Raw genomic sequence first — 22,113 nt, 5'->3', positions numbered from 1 at the left:
TATATATACATATATATATATATATATATATATATATATATATATATATCCATATATATATGTCATCATATAGTTTTTACAAGTTTTAACGTTCGTGAATCGCCGGTCAACTTGGGTGGTCAATTGTCTATATGAAACCTATTTCAATTAATCAAGTCTTAACAAGTTTGATTGCTTAACATGTTGGAAATACTTAATCATGTAAATAACAATTTCATTTAATATATATATATATATATATAAACATGGAAAAGTTCAGGTCACTACATTATCATTACTAAGTAGTAGTAAAATTTTGATTAATATTATTATTATTTTCTATTATCAATATTTTTTTCCAATGAAGCTAACAATATTATTATTATTATTAATATATTTAATTACATTTACAATTCTTAAAATTAATATTTAATATAAATAAAATGACATAAGCTCACTTTCTGTTTGGAGTCTCAATCGAGACTATGCATAATTGATTTTCCAAATCCTTACTTTTAGTACGACCCAAGAATTCAGACATCAACTAAATCCAAATTCAGTTAGAGGTACCTTTCTTCTCTATTTTTTTTTTGTGTTTATTTGCTTGACTAAACATGTCAAACTTTAATTCTTATATAAGGATCGGTTACCATATAGTGTTATTAACAAAAACCATTAAATTCTTTATATCTAAAATAAATCTTAACTGCCTATAATTGTTAAACGAGGTTATGGATTTTTTTTAACCTACAGCTCGAAAAGCTCGAACTCTCTGTGCTTCCACTTTTTAGCCAAAATTCAAATTCGAATCAAATGTCAAAAAGTGATAATGAAAAGTTGTTAGGAATCGTCCACTTAATCTATCTGTGAAACCTCAAATTCCAATTCCTTTTATTGATCTCAAATTTTAGAGTCAAAGTTTCAAAACAAAAAGTCAAACGGTTTGCTTTTCATGAAATTCAAATTTGTTTTAGAGCTTTTGGATCAATTGATGATTGAAATAGATTCTAGGAACGATTTTAGAATTAATTTGTGTTGTAACAATTATTCAAAACTTTCTCAAAAACAAGATCATTTTTTTTTGTGTATAACCCACGAACGCAGCAGAAGCTGTATATAGTTTTATTTTAATTTTTTTTAAACTAGATTATCCAAACTCAATTTACTTGTAAATCAATCATTCAGTCGACTACATAATTCGAAGTTGTAGTTTAGTTTGATTTTGTACGAATTCAATGGAGAAGATGAAGGATAACTATTACGGGTTATATGGAATGGGTTGTGTTATAAAACAGATATAAAAGCACACTTCAATGGTTATGGTTGCTAGCGAGTATGCGAGAGGTCGGGGGTTCGAGTCCGGTCATGGGCGTTTATTTCTTTTAGAAAAACCAATTGAAGGTAGTTTTATTTGTTACTTTTACTATTATGATTATTATTATTAATTATGTTATTATTATTATTATTATTATTATTATTGTTATTGTTATTTTTAATTGAATATAAATTTGTTTCATTAATTTTAGTATTATTATTATTATTATTATTATTATTATTATTATTATTATTATTATTATTATTATTATACTTATAAGTATTATAAAATTATTATCATTAGTATTATAGTAATTATTATTATTAATAATATTATCATTATTAGTATTATTACTATTATTATCATTTTTATTATTACTAGTATCATTATTATTTTTTATGAAAACCCTATTATTATTATTTTCAATATTACTATTAATATTATTATTATTACAATAAAAGTTAGTTATATAAAAATATACTTAATATAACTATATTAATACCTTATAAATTTTTATAAAATAAATATATTTACATTAATAACGAAACACATAACTTATTAAGATAACATTTATATCACTAATAATATATAAATTTATTCGATTACGATTATACGTGTTAATATATATATCTGATATAGGTTCGTGAATTCGAGGCCAACCCTACACTTGTTCACTGCCGTCATATGTATTTTTACTACGAAATACAGTATTGTGAGTTTCATTTGCTCCCTTTTTAATTGCTTTTGCAATATATATTTTTGGGCTGAGAATACATGCGCTGCTTTTATGTTTGATGAAATAGATGTGACGACCAGAAAATTTCCGATCAAATTTAAACTTTAATCTTTACATGTTTCTGACACGATAAGCAAAATCTGTAATATTGAGTCTCGAAAGTTTTGAAATCTATATTCATGTAATCAATTACCCTTTGATCATGCCTGACGATTCACGAATAATTGTTTGTAAATAATTCAATACATAAATAATATTATACATATTGTAATATATATAATTTATAAATATTAAATATTCAAAATAATATAAAATTGTAATATTAATATAGTAAAAGTAATTATAAGTTAAAATATAGTTTTTATAATAAGATTATTATTACTTTCATTATTATTATTAATACTAATATTAATAATTAATATCAGTATTGGTTATACTATTATAGATAATATATAGATATGAAATTTAATGCATTTAATTTGTTTCCTTTACTAATATTATTGTTACCATTACTACTATTATTAGAATATGTAATTAATATTAATAACAATGTTATTACTATTATTTTGTATAATACATAAAAAAATAAAATTTGATATAATTGATTTGTTATATATTTACTATTATTATTAGTATTAATATCTTTTTACAAATAATAGAAATGTTAATATTGACATAAGTAATATTATTATCACGAGTATCATCATTATGTAGGTACTAAAATCATCGTCGTGACTATCATTAACAGTAAAATCAATATGGTTACAAATAATATTATTAATATCACTATTATTATTACTATGATTCTTACTATAATTATTATTATAAGTAATGTTGTTATTACTATTATCAATATAATCAAATACAACTTTTAATTATTATATTATCAAGTATATAAAAATACTTATAAATAATATTACATATAAGTATGAATATATTATATTAAAAATATTTTTTATAAGTAACCATATAAAACAAATTAGGTATTTCAATATATATATATATATATATATATATATATATATATATATATATATATATATATATATATATATATATATATATATATATAACTATATAAGAAATAAACATTTTCAAATATATATACAAATTAATTAAATAATATATAAAGTTATAATATATGAAATTGTTCGATTACGATTATATGTATTAATGATTATACAAATGATATAGGTTCGTGAATCTGAGGCCAACCCTACTTTGTTCAATATCATTATATTTATTTTTACTACAAAATACATTAGGTGAGTTTCATTACTCCCTTTTTAAATGTTTTTGCAATACATATTTTTGGGACTGAGAATACATGCGCTTTTATAAATGTTATACGAAATAAACACAAGTAATCGAAACTACATTATATGGTTGAATGATCGAAGCTGAATATGCCCCTTTTGCTTGGTAACCTAAGAATTAGTAAACCGATCTGCTAACTGACGCGAATCCTAAAGATAGATCTATTGGGCCTAACGAACCCCATCCAAAGTACCGGATGCTTTAGTACTTCGATGTTGTTTTTATCATGTCCGAAGGATTTCCCGGAATGATAGGGGATATTCTTATATATGCATCTTGTTAATGTCGGTTACCAGGTGTTCAATCCATATGAATGATATTTTTTTCTCTATGCATGGGATGTATATTTATGAGAAATGGAAATCTTGTGGTCTATTAAAATGATGGAAATGATTATTTATGTTAAACTAATGAACTCACCAACCTTTTGTTTGACACTTTAAAGCATGTTTATTCTCAGGTACGAAAGAAATCTTCCGCTGTGCAATTGTTCATTTTAAAGATATTATTTGGAATCATTCATGACATATTTCAAAAGACGTTGCATTCGAGTCGTTGAGTTCATCAAGATTATTATTAAGTCAATTATAGTTAGATATATTATGAAATGGTATGCATGCCGTCAATTTTCGTTTTAATGAAAGATTGTCTTTTCAAAAACGAATGCAATGTTTGTAAAATGTATCATATAGCGGTCAAGTACCTCACGATGTAATCAACTGTTGTGAATCGTTTATAATCGATATGGACTTCGTTCGGATGGATTAGGATGGGTCTCTACAGTTGGTATCAGAGCGGTGGTCTTAGTGAACCAGGTTTTACATTAGTGTGTCTAACTGATAGTCGTTAGGATGCATTAATAAGTCTGGACTTCGACCGTGTCTGCATGTCAAAAGTTTTGTTTATCGTTTTTGTCAGAAATCATCTGTTTATCATCCTTAGGAAATTACCTGCATATTATTCTTAGTCTAGACACATCTTATTACATTGACTGCATGAATAGTGTATAGACAAAATTTATATCTTAGCGTATCTGCTAATTCATATCTTAGCATATCTGTTATTGTTATCTTTGCCTGACAGCTTCCGTAGATTCCTCTGTAACTTATGAGATTTTAGTATTATATATGCATATGTAAATTATGTATTGCAGGATACTAATCTACATCCTATAATCTATTTCTTATCGAAAATCTTTCATCTGATCGTACGAGATGAATCCTTCAACTAGTTCGAGTCCCTCGGATTCCGACAGCTATTCCGATAGTTATCCCGACCGTTATTCCGAATGGATAGTCATCTAAGCTCCGGAAGCAACGTCACCAGAATGAATCAACCAATCATCCATCCCCAATTCATCTGATGGATTCGTAGTCGACTTAATCAATGGAGACGCACAGAAGGCGATCCCTTCCACTAATCGAATTCACCTTTTGACGAAGAACCTGAAGCACTTACTGGCGAACCTGTTCGTAACACCATTTTCACCCACATTTCCCGAATATCTCACCACGACTATATCATAACTCAGATTCTAAACCTTATTCATCCACTCGTTCTGACCGACAATCATCCCGGAGTAATCGAAGAAGTCAACGAGCTTCGCGCTCGAGTAATCAATTTGGAGAACATGGTGTAAAACTTACCAACTTCAGCAACATCATCGACACCAACAGTACCATCAGTAACAGCACCTGTATCATCAACAATCCTTGCCTCAATATCACATTCTGTATCACGAGCATAATCATCGTTCTATGTATCATTCTATCTATTTTATCTTCGTTCGACATGGCGATTATGTAATCTCTAATGTTTTATAGATTATGTATCTTAGTTCTAACGGTAAATCAAATGAGATTAATACTATATTAACTCATTAAATCTATAATTACATCTGAAGAAAATATATATTTAAGTATGTTTTCATAAAGATTATAATTAAAAATTCTTTTGTACAAACTGTTAATGGTGAAAATATTTTAACGTGTAGGTAATACCCAAGGAATATTTAGATTTCACATTAATAAGTTACACTGTACACTCTTCGAATCTGATTCAACGGTCATTTAATATCCTATTTACAACCACCGATATACATATCCGTTCACCGTAGAATAACCCTTTTCATTCAATTTTATATTTGGATTTTGATCTATCAGAATCCAACAAGTGGCATAATGAAGAACACATTTGACAAAATAAAATTTGTTAGAAATAGACAAATTAATTATGAGAAATTTTGTTAAGAATCCACGCTAACTGTTAATTCCGTATTACATTTTATTTATCGCAATTTATTTATCGCAATTTAATTATCGCAATTTATATTCTCGCAATTTTATTTATCATCATTTAAATTCTGTTATTTACTTTACGCACTTTATTTATTGTCATTTAATTTCTGCTAATTATTTTTACGCACTTTAAATATCGGGACACGTATACAAGATTTTGACATATCATATCGACATATATATATATATATATATATATATATATATATATATATATATATATATATATATATATATATATATATATATATATATATATATATATTATTTGGAATAACCATAGACACTCTATATGCAGTAATGATCGAGTTCTCTATACAGGGTTGAGGTTGATTCTACAATAATATATATACTTTGAGTTGTGATCGAGTCTGAGACATGTACACGGGTCACGATACGTATTAATTAATTCAAATATTATAAACTGTATATGAATTATTGAATTAGTAACTGTGGATTGCTAACTGTGGACTACCCACTTTGGACAATTAAAATGAACTAAAATATTGATTATAACATATTAAACTAAACGATTCTTCAAGATTGCCACTTGATTTCATCTTAAACCTCATTTGTATCTTGACGAAAACAATCTGCATTCAAACCTTTCATGATTCTTGAAAACACCTCAATCGATAGGATGAATCAACCGCACTTCATGTGACGCCCCGTACAAAACCATCGTGTACGATTCGTCATCAACAGGATCTTTACACGGTCAAACACTATATGCTGTTTGAAAACCAGTTTGCATTCATAAAAGATAACGTTTTTACAAAAGATGACCAGAAAACATTAACATGAGTACATAATACAAAGGTCATTACAAAGCTATTGTTTTGAAAATAACATAAGTTGCGAATGCAAAGTAAAGTTCCATGCTTGAGACATCTCTAAGTAATGCAGGGGAAGTCTAACACAGCAAGTCTGTAACAGCAAGTCTATAACAGCAAGTCTAACACCAAGACTGCAAGTTGAACAACGGAAGCAACATTGTCTAAGCACCTGAGAAATACATGCTTAAAAAGTCAACACGAATGTTGGTGAGCTATAGTTTAAGTTGTAGCAGTAACGTAAGGTAGGCCACGAGATTTCAGTGCTTCAAACAAGTGTTTCAAATCAGTAATTCAAATCTGTATGATAAAGTATATGTATAACCGTGGGCACCCGGTAACTAGACTTAACGTTTATAACCCCCTGATAGTACACTTGGCGAGTGCGTATGTTCACGAAGTATTAAATACCCGTTAAATGCTAGCGTGACTAGCCCGAGTGGGGATGTCAAACCCTATGGATCCATATCTAAGATTCGCGTTCACCGGTTCAAAAACCAATGACTAAACGTTACCGTGCTAAAGGGAATATTTATGCCGTTGTATAACCCACACACATATAAAGTTTAAGTACTCATGCCTAGCATGTAAAACATAAAAAGCGCATGTATTCTCAGTCCCAAAAATAGTAAAAGTAGTAAAAAGGGATGCTATAACTCACAGTGATAAAAGCGGTAAAGTCGGTAATGAAAGTACGCAAGTAGTAAGTCGGTCCGAAAGGTCGTCAACCTAAATCAAAGGTTACTAGGTCAGTAGGTTGTCTTTATAAATTCTAATAGTGCATAAAATAAGTTTAAGTGTCATCATCATCATCGTTCATTAACATAAAAGCTAAGTAAGTTCGACAAGAATAGAGATCGAAACAATAGGCTGACTTCGGTCAGCTGCTACGACCTCTACGTAAATCAAAAAGAGGCATAGTCAGTGGCTATGGCTCCATATATGAGTCCCCTAACCACTGACCAATTTCCAGAACCTAACTCATCTTCGTTTGACCGTGGCGACGGTTTAAGTGCGAGTAGATCAGAAATTTCAGCACAACGTTAATAGGGTGTAGTGACTATTGGAGGGCCATAAATCCTAAACCGTAACTCGGATTAAGACGAGGCCTAAGCAGAAAATCATCTACTCAAACCGAACTAACTGAAAATCAACTTTCCAGTAGCTCAGGTGGTCTGATCAGATACGAAAATCAGTGGACAAGTGCTCCGGTGGGGTTCTTTGTGCTTGATGCTCATCACGGTTCTCATCCTTGATGCTTGTAGCTTCAAGTGTACAACTCGTTGATGGTTTAGCATCACTTTTGACAAAGATTCACCATCAATACACAATATGTTAAGACCAAGTAAGAACACAACTCATTCATGAGTCTTAGATGGATGATGAACCAAGGTTACATCATATCCTTAGTCTTAACACAATTCCAATTCATAATAGCAACTAAAGCTACAAACTTTACATTAATAAAACAAGTATCAACACAATCTAAGTCAAATGAGGTGATGGAACCCTAAGCTAGAGAGCTTGGATCCTATTCACACAAGTTACAAGGTTGCAAAGCTAGAAAGCTTGAACCTTTGATGTTCTTGAAGATCTTGAAGCATAAAGCTTGGATCTTTAAGATATATGAAGATAACAAACACAAGTTTGAATCTTTTTAACAAAATAACAAGATCAAAGCAAAAAGAACTTAGATCTAACAAAAAGATATGAAGATTCAAGCTAGAAAGCTTGCATCTTGTTTGTTCTTGAAGATCTTGAAGCATAAAGCTTGGATCTTGAAGATGCATGAAGATTACAAACAAAAGTTTGAATCTTTATCACAAAATAGAAAGATTAAAGTATAAAAGAAGTAGATCTACAAAAGATATGAAGATTCAAGCTAGAAAGCTTGAATCTTTCATGTTCTTGAAAGATTCATGCTTGAATCAACAAGATATAAGTAAGATCAAAGTTACAAGGAACTTGATCCCCATAGATGAATGATGATGATACACGAAAATATTAAAGGAAAAGAGGAAGAAAAAGAAAACTTACAAGTAAGGAGAGAAAGAAAGAACAAGTGTGTGAAAAATTCAAATGAGAGTAAGTGTTAAATGAATGAGATTAGGCTAGTATTTATAGGCATAATTTGACTTGGATTGGTGACATGGAAGGCCATATGGCTGAAATTTTTGAGGGAGGAGGAGGGGGACACCACTTTGCTTTTTAGTTAGTGGTTGTCTAAAGTGTGTCCTTATGCTAGAATCCTAAGTGAAAATATGGATAATCCTTATCCATTATGCTAGTATGACTCATTAATTAATTTATTTATCTATTTATTTATTATTATGGGTTACTAGTAATAATACTTGGACTAATTAATTGGGTCACTAGCTAGAGTAGGGTGGGCTTGAGCCCAACAAGGTAGAAAGTCCAACAAGACTAACTATTGGGCTTTAGCAATTAAATAAATAAAATTAAGCATACAAAGGCCCAAGTAATTATTATTATTATAAAATAATAATTAATATTTCGTTGTCCAAATATTCCGGTTCTGACAAAAATCAAATGTGCGCGCAGTCCGCGGTTTATTCGTAACGGCAAGTAACACCAACGGTTATAAAGCATCCGGTAGACAAGTTAAGCATTCTACATACACTAAGGCACGTTTTAAAGTATATATGAATATAAAACACGTGTGCCAAGGTTTCGGAGTAATAAAGTAACACAGTACGCACAAATACGCAGTTTCGCAAAAATACAAGGCATAAAAGCAAGTCGAAAAAGCCGGGTCGTTACATTACCCACCTGTTAATGGAAATTTCGTCCCGAAATTTGAGGAGTGACTAAAAAATGGTACCGTATTTAAATAAGAAGTTGCGTATCAAAGTTCTGAAAGATTGGTGGGCTCAAAGTGAGCTATTTACCTTGAAAGGTACTTGGGCGTATAAAAGTAAGAATAGGTCTATGCCATTAATTAAGTCTCTTGTCCTAAGAGATCAACAAATTGATTTCATTTCTGGCTAACATAAGTATGTCATCCGAATATATGTATCCACAGAAGGAAAGATGATGTTTTTAGCCTTACAGGCATCTTCAGTAAGCTGGATGCGTAAAATGCATCATGAATGTTACTAAGCTCATCTAAAACATTGAGCACTTATGTCGCAATACAAAGCTGACAGGTAGAATGGAAAATATGGTGATTCACAACCATGCGATTTGATGTCTGGATAGTGTTAGCCACGGATTTTACTAATCCCTTAATTTCGGAAGGAGACCACAGGCATAAAGAACCCGATATTTAAGAACGTTTCATTTGACTAAATGAATTGAAATTTTAGCTGAAAGTGACTAATCGGACTTATTTGCAATGCAAGCCATAATTATCTATAGTGTCTTCAGGACGGTCTGAACGAACAATGACGAATATCACCTTAGTTTACCATACTACAGGTGAACAGTTCCATAATGTAACTTTTTCCTTTCAGTTACATGTTGAGGTTTAGGTTAACATTAACTAGAACAACATATAGTTGCAACCGGTGAAGGAAGGAATGTGTGGAGTAACCATATCCGTGTTACAGACGTTTTAAGCAGTCCCTTCCAAGAGGATAACAAGATTCATAGATTCTTAAGGTATCTTATGTTACATTTCCGAAAGAAAATCGCACAAAAGGTGTGGTACTTGAACGAGAGTGAATTCTCCGAACAGTTCGTTCTGAATTTATGCTTATATTTAAGGGGATGCGTGGATGAGAAGATACGTGAAATCCTGGTCATAAAGAATGATTTACTCCAAGTTAAGAGAATCTCCAACAATGATTTCTTATACCTCAACATAATGAATCCTAGAGATGACGTTTACGAGGGTGTTGCGATTAGCTGTGAAATATTGAGAGTAGAAACCTAACTAGTTCCATTCCTACAATCGGGTAAACACTGAGTGTACATCAGAAGACTGATTTATCGGCTCGCGTTTTTGCCAAGTCTAACCTTAAGAGGAACATTTCATTAGCGCAAAGAATTCTTTACAAAAAATTTTTTTAAAAAAAAAAATATGCCACCCAAAGTGCTCAAGCATTTTTAACAAGGATTTTAATAGCAAGCTTCATCCCTAACGGAGGGCGAGAAGAAGTGTGATCCATACATGGTGTAGCTTAATACGAAAACCTTTAAAATCAACCAAGGAAGTTTTGAAAAACCTTTAAACGTTTGATGTGACAACATAAACGGAACGAAGTTCTTAGTAAATTTAGAAATATGTACAACGTGTACCATTTTGCATAAAACTATTTGACTTAAGTTAAACAACTCATTAAAGGAGCGATTGTTAAATAATTTAAAGGTATAACTTAGTAGGTATTAACCAAAATAAGTAAGGGTAAATTTGTTAACTTAATTATATATATACATATATGATTTTATAAATCGCGTAAGTGACCGAAAAATTTTATATTACTTTCATTTGTCCATAATCTCGTGCGGACCGCACAAATAAGCAACGTGTAAAATCAAAATATTTTGATAAATATAGTTTTTCGTATTTCAGAGGTTATGAGTTGAAAAAGGTCGAGTGAAAAATCTTTGAATCATCGGTTGACATGTTACTAAGTAATGAAAACTAATGACTTAAATGAAGTTTTGAAAATTATCAGGACCTAAGTCTTTGGCCCAAAAATGTTCACGTACGAAGCCGTTGCTAAAAAGTGAGGTATGAAGGATAGAGCATGAGGATGAGAAGTTTATTGTTTCTTGACTTTGCAAAAATTCCAAACAGGTTATGGCCAATATTAAAGTCGGAGTACTGATAATGTTAATATCGCTAGATGAGAATCCTTTGGAATAAGTCAGGACTTTGAGTTGTGTAAGATAGAACATTGCTCCGACAGGTGTGAAGGATAAGATCCCTAGGGTAACGTAGTAATTTTGAATGGTTTAAGTGTTGATGGATGCCCGAAGGCTCTGCATAACGTGGTAGTAAGTGCCTTCATCACATACACACCCATGAATCTCTCGGTTTCGATGGTTGTAAAGTCTCCATGAAGACTTGGATACGAATAAGCAACGAAAAATTTTATATTGACAAGCAGCGAAAATTTTATAAAAATCGTTTAAGGTGACAATGTAAGAAAAGAAACGAAGTTCGTAGCAAACTAGGGATATGTGCAACACGTACCATTTAAGGTAAAATATCTTTTGAATAAAAGCTTTGATTTGTAAATGCGAAAGTAAAATTTCATATGTATTTGTCAAAATAAGTAATCATTTATAACATATACGATTTCAAGGATTTGCACGAATGGCAAATAAAATAAATTTTCTTTTATAAAACTTTAAGAGGATCGCACAGTAAAATAGCGTGAGTGAAATTTTGGCAAACAAAATTTTCATATTTTGGAGGCTACAAATTGGAAAAAGATTGATGAGAATCGAGTAAAAGACTTTTGAAACTTTCGGGTGATATTTGAGCAAAAATGTTACGAGGTAATGAAAACTGTTGAATTTAAATGTGGTTGATGACTATTAGTAGGGGATAAGTCCTTTGACAAAAAATGCTTAAGTGTAATGTTGTTGCTTATAAGTGAGATACGAAAGGGAGCGTATGAGGGTGAGAATTAACCATCCATTGATTTTGGAAAGTTTAGAACTGGTATGACTAATATTGAAGTAAGGAGGTTGATGGTATGTTTATCATCAAATAAGAAATCTCTCGGAATAAGTTAGGATTCAGAGTCCCGTAAAAATGAGCATAAAATAAGATTCTTGGGTAGTCCTTAAAATAGAATTTGAATCGCCGAAGTGACGGGATACAATTTTCTTTATGTATCATCGTGTAAGTTTGTCCATTGTATCGGTTCTTTCATGGCTAGAAAGTGAGCAGGTTTGGTGAGGCGGTCAACGATAACCCAGATGGTGTCATAACTACCTATTGTTTTTGGTAGTCTTCAGGATGAAATCCATCGTCATCCCTTCCCATTTCCATTGTGGGATCTCGGGTTGTTGAAGTAACCCAAATGGCTTTTGGCTCACCATTCTCGCGAGCTATACGAATAATATTCTTACTATAAATAACTTACGCTTTCATCCTTGAAAGCCAATCTATTCCAACTATTTCATCAAAGATTCCTAACTTGATGAGTATTTGGTTGATCCTAAAGTCCATTCCAACTAAATCTTATTATACTATCGCGAAAAATTCCATCAACCTTCTCAAATAACATCTGCTTGTGCGTAGGTAACTAATCCTTTCCAACTACTACTATAAAACTTCCAAGTTTTGTTGGCATGAGGTCATCTCCAAATGACCCACCTATTAATTTTAAGGTACTACCTTAAATTACTCCTCTATCTCTGCCAACTTACCATTGGATTGTCCTATAGAATACTTAACTCTCATGGTTGTTAATGGCTTATTAGTTATAACACTGAGGTTCTTAGATATAAGGTTTCTATCGCTCTAGTATTAAACAACTTCGAGACAGTAAACGTTGTGAAGAAATATACCCTAACTAAAATCAGGATCTATGCGAGTCTCCATAACTGAGGTAATGATTGCTCTATCGCAGAAAAGTCCAAAGTTTTTCCTATTTGAGAACTGTTCCCTTAAGTGTCCAGGTTTTCCATATCTATAACATATTTTCGGGTTATCATTTCTACAATCAAGGCCCTTCTTGTACAGTATCTGGGCTACGTGGTTATTCTTTCCCTACCTCTAATAGACCATAATGCGTATACTCAAGTGGTTCCTACCAAGATTTTCTCTGAATCACTTCATATTCCTTATCTAGTAACATTGGGACTTCTGCATGATTCACTTCAATAGCCACGCTGTCCTGGCGTCATTATATTGTACTAAATAGTATGTTCATTCCAATATCACTCCATATGGTCAATGTAACGTGATCGCTTCCAGTTCTACTCAATTTCATCTAACGGTGCTTTATCTATGCTATCTCAAAACAAAATCTACATAATTAATCTAACGGTTCCTCGGTGTGGGTGCGTAGGTTCCGTAGGTCATGCACCAATGCCTAAAGGTCCCGAAATTTCTTCAAAATGTTCGGGTTCTGGTAATGTCGTTAGGTTCCTTTCTAGAAATTCAATATGGGTCTCGTGTTGAGTTGTACGTGTAGTAAGTAGTAATACGATATGTTTCGAGGCTACTCCCAAGTCCTTGGGTATGGCTGAGCATCAGTAGAAGACACTATGACCTTGTGAAAGGAGATGCCTTCCTGACTTCTCCAATTCCTAAGAGTGTTGGGGACCTATGTCCAGAAGTGTCATTAGATCGTCGAGTAGTAGGGAAGAATGAAGGAGATAAGTGACGATCATGAAAGCGTACGGGATACAGGTCATCTTGCAGGAAGTGAACAACCTTCTAATGTTCATACGTTATACGTGGCTAATTAGAGTGAGCTCGGGGTGCGGTTATTCCGACAAGTCCTCACATATCTCCTCCTCCGAGGTTCAACTTTAGTGGGCGTGTAATCCGAGGGGTACTCTTACTAGATTGCGTGAAGTAATGTTTCGATCTCCGGAACGGTGGAACGGTAGTAAAAGGTGGATTATGATACTAATCCTTAGTGTTAAATGTTTGAGAAAAAGGGTTCAGAAAAACATCTGAACTAGGAAAGATAAGTTCTCTAAGTCGGTACAGCGAAAAGCAGACGGGTAGCAAGCACGTAAATTGGCATAGTAACTACAGCAGCCTAGATCGTCTACAGCAGTGCATAGCATGGCAATGAAAACAGTTCTAAATAGAAGCAACATGCAAAAGTAGTAGTAGTATGCGCTAACGAGAATAAGTAGCAGCATGCAGTAAGTTTACATAGCAGTAAAAGGGAAACGGTAGCATGCAGCAAGTTCATACAGCAGTAAAAGTAAGCAGTGGCATGCAGTAGTAATAAGCAGTAACATGTAGTAATATAACATAGTAGCATGCAGCAGGTTCCGCAGAAACAAGTAAACTAGCAACTTGTAGATTAGTCCTATTAGTGAATCCTACTTAGGTCCGGTCTAGACTCACTAATGCAACCTAATTCCCTACAACCAATGCTCTGATACCAACTGTGACGCCCCGTACAAAACCATCGTGTACGATTCGTCATCAATAGGATCTTTACACGGTCAAACACTATATGCTGTTTGAAAACCAGTTTGCATTCATAAAAGATAACGTTTTTATAAAAGATGACTAGAAAACATTAACATGAGTACATAATACAAAGGTCATTACAAAGCTATTGTTTTGAAAATAACATAAGTTGCGAATGCAAAGTAAAGTTCCATGCTTGAGACTTCTCTAAGTAATGCAGCGGAAGTCTAACACAGCAAGTCTGTAACAGCAACTCTATAACAGCAAGTCTAACACCAAGACTGCAAGTTTAACAGCGGAAGCAACATTTTCTAAGCACCTGAGAAATACATGCTTAAAAAGTCAACCTATAGTTTAAGTTGTAACAGTAACGTAAGGTAGGCCACGAGATTTCAGTGCTTCAAACAAGCGTTTCAAATCAGTAATTCAAATCAGTATGATAAAGTATATGTATAACCGTGGGCACCCGGTAACTGGACTTAACGTTTATAACCCCCTGATAGTACACTTGGCGAGTGCGTATGTTCACGAAGTATTAAACACCCGTTAAATGCTAGCGTGACTAGCCCGAGTGGGGATGTCAAACCCTATGGATCCATATCTAAGATTCGCGTTCACCGGTTCAAAAACCAATGACTAAACGTTACCGTGCTAAAGGGAATATTTATGCCGTTGTATAACCCACAAACATATAAAGTATAAGTACTCGTGCCTAGCATGTAAAACGTAAAAAGCGCATGTATTCTTAGTCCCAAAAATAGTAAAAGTAGTAAAAAGGGATGCTATAACTCACAGTGATAAAAGCGGTAAAGTCGGTAATGAAAGTACGCAAGTAGTAAGTCGGTCCGAAAGGTCGTCAACCTAAATCAAAGGTTACTAGGTCAGTAGGTTGTCTTTATAAATTCTAATAGTGCATAAAATAAGTTTAAGTGTCATCATCATCATCGTTCATTAACATAAAAGCTAAGTAAGTTCGACAAGAATAGAGATCGAAACAATAGGCTGAATTCGGTCAGCTGCTACGACCTCTACGTAAATCGCGAAAGACGCATAGTCAGTGGCTATGGCTCCATATATGAGTCCCCTAACCACTGACCAATTTCCAGAACCTAACTCGTCTTCGTTTGACCGTGGCGACGGTTTAAGTGCGAGTAGATCAGAAATTTCAGCACAACGTTAATAGGGTGTAGTGACTATTGGAGGGCCATAAATCCTAAACCGTAACTCGGATTAAGACGAGGCCCAAACGGAAAATCATATACTCGAACCGAACTAACTGAAAATCAACTTTCCAGTAGCCCAGGTGGTCTGATCAGATATGAAAATCAGTAGACAAGTGCTCCGGTGGGGTTCTTGGTGCTTGATGCTCATCACGGTTCTCATCCTTGATGCTTGTAGCTTCAAGTGTACAACTCGTTGATGGTTTAGCATCAATTTTGACCAAGATTCACCATCAATACACAATATGTTAAGACCAAGTAAGAACACAACTCATTCATGAGTCTTAGATGGATGATGAACTAAGGTTACATCATATCCTTAGTCTTAACACAATTCCAATTCACAATAGCAACTAAAGCTACAAACTTCACATTAATCAAACAAATATGAACATAATCTAAGTCAAATGAGGTGATGGAACCCTAGGCTGGAGAGCTTGGATCCTATTCACACAAGTTACAAGGTTGCAAAGCTAGAAAGCTTGAACCTTTGATGTTCTTGAAGATCTTGAAGCATAAAGCTTGGATCTTTAAGATATATGAAGATAACAAACGCAAGTTTGAATCTTTTTAACAAAATAACAAGATCAAAGCAAAAAGAACTTAGATCTAACAAAAAGATATGAAAATTCAAGCTAGAAAGCTTGCATCTTGTTTGTTCTTGAAGATCTTGAAGCATAAAGCTTGGATCTTGAAGATGCATGAAGATTACAAACAAAAGTTTGAATCTTTATCACAAAATAGAAAGATTAAAGTATAAAAGAAGTAGATCTACAAAAGATATGAAGATTCAAGCTAGAAAGCTTGAATCTTTCATGTTCTTGAAAGATTCATGCTTGAATCAACAAGATATAAGTAAGATCAAAGCTACAAGGAACTTGATTCCCATAGATGAATGATGATGATACACGAAAATATTAAAGGAAAAGAGGAAGAAAAAGAAAACTTACAAGTAAGGAGAGAAAGAAAGAACAAGTGTGTGAAAAATTCAAATGAGAGTAAGTGTTAAATGAATGAGATTAGGCTAGTATTTATAGGCATAATTTGACTTGGATTGGTGACATGGAAGGCCATATGGCCGAAATTTTTGAGGGAGGGGGAGGGGGACACCACTTTGCTTTTTGGTTATTGGTTGTCTAAAGTGTGTCCTTATGCTAGAATCCTAAGTGACAATATGGATAATCCTTATCCATTATGCTAGTATGACTCATTAATTAATTTATTTATCTATTTATTTATTATTATGGGTCACTAGTAATAATACTTGGGCTAATTAATTGGGTCACTAGCTAGAGTAGGGTGAGCTTGAGCCCAACAAGGTAGAAAGTCCAACAAGACTAACTATTGGGCTTTAGCAATTAAATAAATAAAATTAAGCATCCAAAGGCCCAAGTAATTATTATTATAAAATAATAATTAATATTTCGCTGTCCAAATATTCCGGTTCCGACAAAAGTCAAACGTGCGCGCAGTCCAGGGTTTATTCGTAACGGCAAGTAACACCAACAGTTATAAAGCATCCGGTGGACAAGTAAAGCATTCTACATACACCAAGGCATGTTTTAAAGTATATATGAATATAAAACACATGTGCCAAGGTTCTGGAGTAATAAAGTAACACAGTACGCACAAATACGCAGTTTCGCAAAAATACAAGGCATAAAAGCAAGTCGAAAAAGCCGGGTCGTTACACTTCATCTACGGAAGGAAAGATTTATGCATATAGTTATGCACATGAGAAACTCTCGACAACTGAGTAAAAGTTTAACACGTAGCCGCATCAAATCCTTTGGCATTTATTAGCAAAAATAACTTTGCGATCCCTTTTCAAAGTAGCCAATTTTGTCACAGCTCCAGCAAGTCAATTTCGACTTTTCATTCGAAGTAGCCTTACTATAATCCTGATATATACAATTACCCTTTTGATACCGGAGAATTCTTTTATATTCCACCACATTACCAGCAAATGTACCAGCAACCTTGTCGCTCCTTAGTTTAAATCCCTCCAACAAATCACTATATTTATCTATTGAAGTCTCGTCATGTACTCATCCGCATCTTGTAACGAGAACTGCCATAACAATTACTGGGAATCAGCAATCAGTACTTTGAAAACTCACAGCATATCTACAACAACAGTTATATGTATGACATTTATCTCTTAGAATTATGATCTCTCATTCTGAAATTCTGAAAAGCACTCAGTCACAAATCAATACTCTGAATGTTGAAAAAGCTGAATGAATTAGCAGAAACCATAGACAACCGTAAACGACCTTAATCATCGAAAGTTTAATGATATAGAATAGTATGTTGGAAAAGCTCAAAAAAGTTGGAACTGGAAAACGGATTGAGCTAACCACGAAGGAGACCAAGGACAAATACAAGGATCATACCATATATTCAAAGAATCCAGGTAATTCTGGATCCGATGAAACCTTCAATGAATATCTTGCTCCGTACTCATGTTAAAATCTCGCGGAAAATCTTCTTCATCATCCTTCGATATTAGAAATTCCAAGATATCATCGTATCTATCATTATAAATATCCTCCATATTGCTGAAGGTATTTTATAATTATTCTTATCTGAAATCATTAACCTCTTCGTGCTATCAGTGTTACATCATATAGAAACTGTTAGTTTCTATATTCTGTAAACTTTCGAGATTAAAATATGAATGTTATTAAAGTAATGTTGGGAGCTAATGCATGAGTTAGTGTGATATAATGACACTTGATCAACGTGATTATATTATAGTAAGTCATGCTGAGTTTCTAATGGAACGTGATTATTCACAGATCATAACGTCATCATGTGCCATGTTACACGACTCGTTCATTCTACTTCACCTCCGAACATATCAAGAAAATATATTCTTGATAGTTCTATTCTCAGTGATTCTAGTAATTTGACAAATCAAATCGTGCCATTACGATTTCCTTCTTAGAATATTAACAATGTTCATTCCAAAGTTTATATCTACGAATTCTGAACCATTACAAGCGGTGTTTAATCGCAAGAAGAAGAAACGAAGGGACAAAGCTCCAAAATATAAGAGAAAATATAAAGCCCAATAACAACACGGAGGTTACAAACCGTGAATATTAATACGAATAACAATATAAAGACATGATATAATTAAGAATAATATTACCCCAAGGTAATAGTAGGAGTAAATAGATTCTTCTGGTGGAAGATTGAAAAGAAGGATGACAGAAATGATAATTAGGAAATAACAAGGATTAGAACTGGATTAGACATATTTACAATCCTTTGGATGTACGAACTAAGAAAGAAAATATTGGAATGGTGAAAATAATGGAACGGAAGATTTCTTGAGGTTGAATGATCACTCTACAAGATTGGAAGTAAGGAAGTATTCTTGATTTTATGAAACTAGAACTTGTAGAATTTATGAAGAACACTTAGAACTTGAAGATAGAACTTGAGAGAGATTAATTAGATGAAGAAAATTGAAGAATGAAAGTGTTTGTAGGTGTTTTTGGTCGTTGGTGTATGGATTAGATATAAAGGATATGTAATTTTGTTTTCATGTAAATAAGTCATGAATGATTACTCATATTTTTGTAATTTTATGAGATATTTCATGCTAGTTTCCAAATGATGGTTCCCACATGTGTTAGGTGACTCACATGGGCTGCTAAGAGCTGATCATTAGAGTGTATATACCAATAGTACATACATCTAAAAGCTGTGTATTGTACGAGTACGAATACGGGTGCATACGAATAGAATTGTTGATGAAACTGAACGAGGATGTAATTGTAAGCATTTTTGTTAAGTAGAAGTATTTTGATAAGTGTCTTGAAGTCTTTCAAAAGTGTATGAATACATATTAAAACACTACATGTATATACATTTTAACTGAGTCGTTAAGTCATCGTTAGTCGTTACATGTAAGTGTTGTTTTGAAACCTTTAGGTTAACGATCTTGTTAAATGTTGTTAACCCATTGTTTATTAAATCAAATTAGATTTTAAATTATTACATTATCATGATATCATGATGTATTAATATATCTTAATATGATATATATACATTAAATGTCGTTACAACGATAATCGTTACATATATGTCTCGTTTCAAAATCATTAAGTTAGTAGTCTTGTTTTTACATATGTAGTTCATTGCTAATATACTTAATAATATGTTTACTTATCATAATATCATGTTAACTATATATATATATATATATATATATATATATATATATATATATATATATATATATATATATATATATATATATATATATCCATATATATATATATATATATATATATATATATATATATATATATATCCATATATATGTCATTATGTAGTTTTTACAAGTTTTAACGTTCGTGAATCGCCGGTCAACTTGGGTGGTCAATTGTCTATATGAAACCTATTTCAATTAATCAAGTGTTAACAAGTTTGATTGCTTAACATGTTGGAAACACTTAATCATGTAAATAACAATTTCATTTAATATATATATAAACATGGAAAAGTTCAGGTCACTACATTATCATTACTAAGTAGTAGTAAAATTTTGATTAATATTATTATCATTTTCTATTATCAATATTTTTTTTCCAATGAAGCTAACAATATTATTATTATTATTAATATATTTAATTACATTTACAATTCTTAAAATTTATATTTAATATAAATAAAATGACATAAGCTCACTTTCTGTTTGGAGTCTCAATCGAGACTATGCATAATTGATTTTCCAAATCCTTACTTTTAGTACGACCCAAGAATTCAGACATCAACTAAATCCAAATTCAGTTAGAGGTACCTTTCTTCTCTATTTTTTTTTTTTTTTTGTGTTTATTTGCTTGACTAAACATGTCAAAATTTAATTCTTATATAAGGATCGGTTACCATATAGTGTTATTAACAAAAACCATTAAATTCTTCATATCTAAAATAAATCTTAACTGCCTATAATTGTTAAACGAGGTTATGGATTTTTTTTAACCTACAGCTCGAAAAGCTCGAACTCTCTGTGCTTCCACTTTTTAGCCAAAATTCAAATTCGAATCAAATGTCAAAAAGTGATAATGAAAAGTTGTTAGGAATCGTCCACTTAATCTATCTGTGAAACCTCAAATTCCAATTCCTTTTATTGATCTCAAATTTTAGAGTCAAAGTTTCAAAACAAAAAGTCAAACGGTTTGCTTTTCATGAAATTCAAAATTGTTTTAGAGGTTTTGGATCAATTGATGATTGAAATAGATTCTAGGAACGATTTTAGAATTAATTTGTGTTGTAACAATTATTCAAAACTTTCTCAAAAACAAGATCATTTTTTTTTTTTGTGTATAACCCACGAACGCAGCAGAAGCTGTATATAGTTTTATTTTAATTTTTTTTTTAAACTAGATTATCCAAACTCAATTTACTTGTAAATCAATTACTCAGTCGACTACATAATTCGAAGTTGTAGTTTAGTTTGATTTTGTACGAATTCAATGGAAAAGATGAAGGATAACTATTACGGGTTATATGGAATGGGTTGTGTTATAAAACAGATATAAAAGCACACTTCAATGGTTATGGTTGCTAGCGAGTATGCGAGAGGTCGGGGGTTCGAGTCCGGTCATGGGCGTTTATTTTTTTTTAGAAAAACCAATTGAAGGTAGTTTTATCTGTTACTTTTATTATTATGATTATTATTATTAATTATGTTATTATTATTATTATTATTGTTATTTTTAATTAAATATAAATTTGTTTCATTAATTTTAGTATTATTATTATTATTATTATTATTATTATTATTATTATTATTATTATTATTATTATTATTAATATTATTATTATTATTATTATTATTATTATTATTATACTTATAAGTATTATAAAATTATTATCATTAGTATTATAGTAATTATTATTATTAATAATATTATCATTATTAGTATTATTACTATTATTATCATTTTTATTATTACCAGTATCATTATTATTTTTTATGAAAACCCTATTATTATTATTTTCAATATTACTATTAATATTATTATTATTACAATAAAAGTTAGTTATATAAAAATATACTTAATATAACTATATTAATACCTTATAAATTTTTATAAAATAAATATATTTACATTAATAACGAAACACATAACTTATTAAGATAACATTTATATCACTAATAATATATAAATTTATTAGATTACGATTATACGTGTTAATATATATATCTGATATAGGTTCGTGAATTCGTGGCCAACCCTACACTTGTTCACTGCCGTCATATGTATTTTTACTACGAAATACAGTATTGTGAGTTTCATTTGCTCCCCTTTTAAT

The sequence above is a fragment of the Rutidosis leptorrhynchoides genome, chromosome 11 (genome assembly GCF_046630445.1).
Source record: "Rutidosis leptorrhynchoides isolate AG116_Rl617_1_P2 chromosome 11, CSIRO_AGI_Rlap_v1, whole genome shotgun sequence".
NCBI lineage: Eukaryota > Viridiplantae > Streptophyta > Magnoliopsida > Asterales > Asteraceae > Rutidosis > Rutidosis leptorrhynchoides.
Note: the sequence above shows the minus strand (reverse complement) of the source record.